The sequence below is a fragment of the Phalaenopsis equestris genome, unplaced genomic scaffold (assembly GCF_001263595.1).
Source record: "Phalaenopsis equestris unplaced genomic scaffold, ASM126359v1 Scaffold000022, whole genome shotgun sequence".
Lineage (NCBI taxonomy): Eukaryota > Viridiplantae > Streptophyta > Magnoliopsida > Asparagales > Orchidaceae > Phalaenopsis > Phalaenopsis equestris.
Genome location: NW_018164464.1, coordinates 25,279 through 27,508, shown reverse-complemented (window position 1 = coordinate 27,508; position 2,230 = coordinate 25,279).

The window sequence follows — 2,230 nt, the reverse complement described above, 5'->3', positions numbered from 1 at the left end:
TTGGTTGATATGAAATATTTAACTATTTAAATTGTTAAATTTACATATATACCACTTGGGTGTTATGTATAATGGATATTTCACTTGTAAAAAGAAGTTAATAATGATTAAAATGTTGGGGTAATAAATATTTTAGAAGTTAATAATGATGATGTTAAAATTTTGGGGGTAATAAACATAAGTTAACACATTTTACATGTTAGAAATGTTGTTGCCACTTAAAACTTATTTTGAAATGAATATAATATAAATTTTAATTATTTATTTTTTAATAAATTACATGTGAAACTCATTTTGATAAATAATAATAATAATAATAAGTGATAAGTAAAAGAATCTTTATATGACACTGCACACCGAAAAATATTAGGTGTGGTTTTCTGTGGGGGTGTAAACGAGCCGAACTCGAGCTAGCTCAGGCTCTGCTCGTGTTCAACTTGCTCGTGTTTAGTTTGTTACGAAAATATCACAGTTGGTGTTCAGTTCGTTTATATTTCGAACACAAAAAAATGTGTTCGTGTTCGTCTCATTTTCTTAGTGAGCGGAATAAGAGTTGTTCGTGACAAAGAGTTGTTTTGATAACCCTAATCACGTAGCCAAAATGAGTCGAACCCGGATGAACAAATATTCTTTCGTGTTCGACATGTTTATATATCGAGAGAAAAAAAAATAACTGTATTCGACTCATATACTCAGCGAACGAATCGACATGAGCTTCTTAATGAATTGAACACGAGCTGTTCACAAACAACAATATCAACTTATTTTAAAGTAAAATATGCCTTTTCAATCATATATTTTAATTTTATTATAACTTTGACCTTATATATGTGAATATCAAATTTTAAAGGTCATACATATAAATACATAAAAATTGTGTGGGCTAGATGTAAAACCCCCCTACTAGCTCACCCATAAGTGGTCCAATTAATCAAGTCTGATTAATAGATAGGCAGTTGGTCTCACATTCATAAAATTATAAAATTAAATACCTATCAATAATTGATTTTAGATATTCTACCAAATATCCCAAATAACATAGGGTGTGGACTATTGCTCAAAAGAAGTGCTATTAGATATTCTACCAAATATCCCAAATAACATAGGGTCATGTGGACTATTGCTCAAAAGAAGTGCTAGGATATATTGATTTATGCATTAAGACTAGAGGAAGCTATCCATGTGGTTGGGGGACCTAGCCAACATGATACATTTGAAGGTTCTTTGTTATATACATATTTTCGAGAAGGATTTAATTAGAAAGAAGTAGTTTAAACTCTATTGAAAAAAAAAAATTTTCGCAGCACTACTTACAGTCTTTGGTCGCACTTTTAACACTTACTAGTCTTCTTGTAGATCTTCTAAAAGCACTGCGAAATACGTTGGCAGCACTTTTGGTCGTTCTTCCACCACCTCTTTCAGTCATTAAAGTAAGATAACAACTCTGAATCACCATGTACAAATACCTCCTACTCCTGCAGGAGTTGATCACCGCTCGCTAAACGTCCGTGGACTAGCATCGGTCCTTGCCCACTACTTGTAATAAAGCACTGTGCAAAGCAACAAAGTCACGAAATAAAAGAAGTGGCACATCATCTTGAATGCCGTGCTGACCCCGAAGACGGTGCGTTAATACTCAAGTTATTACTCCCTACAGCTTCAATCATTTTCTATTGTGGGGCAACTAGTTTTTCCGCACACCAATGTTATAACTCGTGAAACTGTGTAACCCTTTTAATGCACATGACATGGTTGTACATGTAATCATCAACTCATAATAAAACATTATTCCAACTGGGCAAGACCCCATCATCTTGTTTCTCGTTCCAAGTTTTCCAAGTAAAAAAAAAATTGATGTCTCTGCCGCTTTTCCACTTTCAACTAATTGTGAGTTGCATTCTCGTACAATTCTAAGATAATAATTCATCACTCTACCGATGCGAATTTTTCATTACACATCAACTACATTCATGCGTAAAAATTTGGGTTCAACAGCAAATATTGATAATAAATAAATAAAAATAAAATTAAAGATAATAAAAGTCCACGAACTTGCATACAAGGTCCTAAACACGTGCTTTTGTGCTTGCATACGTGCCAATGATTCAGCTTGATCACGACCTTCGGTATTTTATCATCTGGCATAATTATTCTGATCATTAAATTAATCAATAGATTGTTGAACAAAGAAAATTTGCTCTATATGATGCTGTTGTAATGAATTAAATAT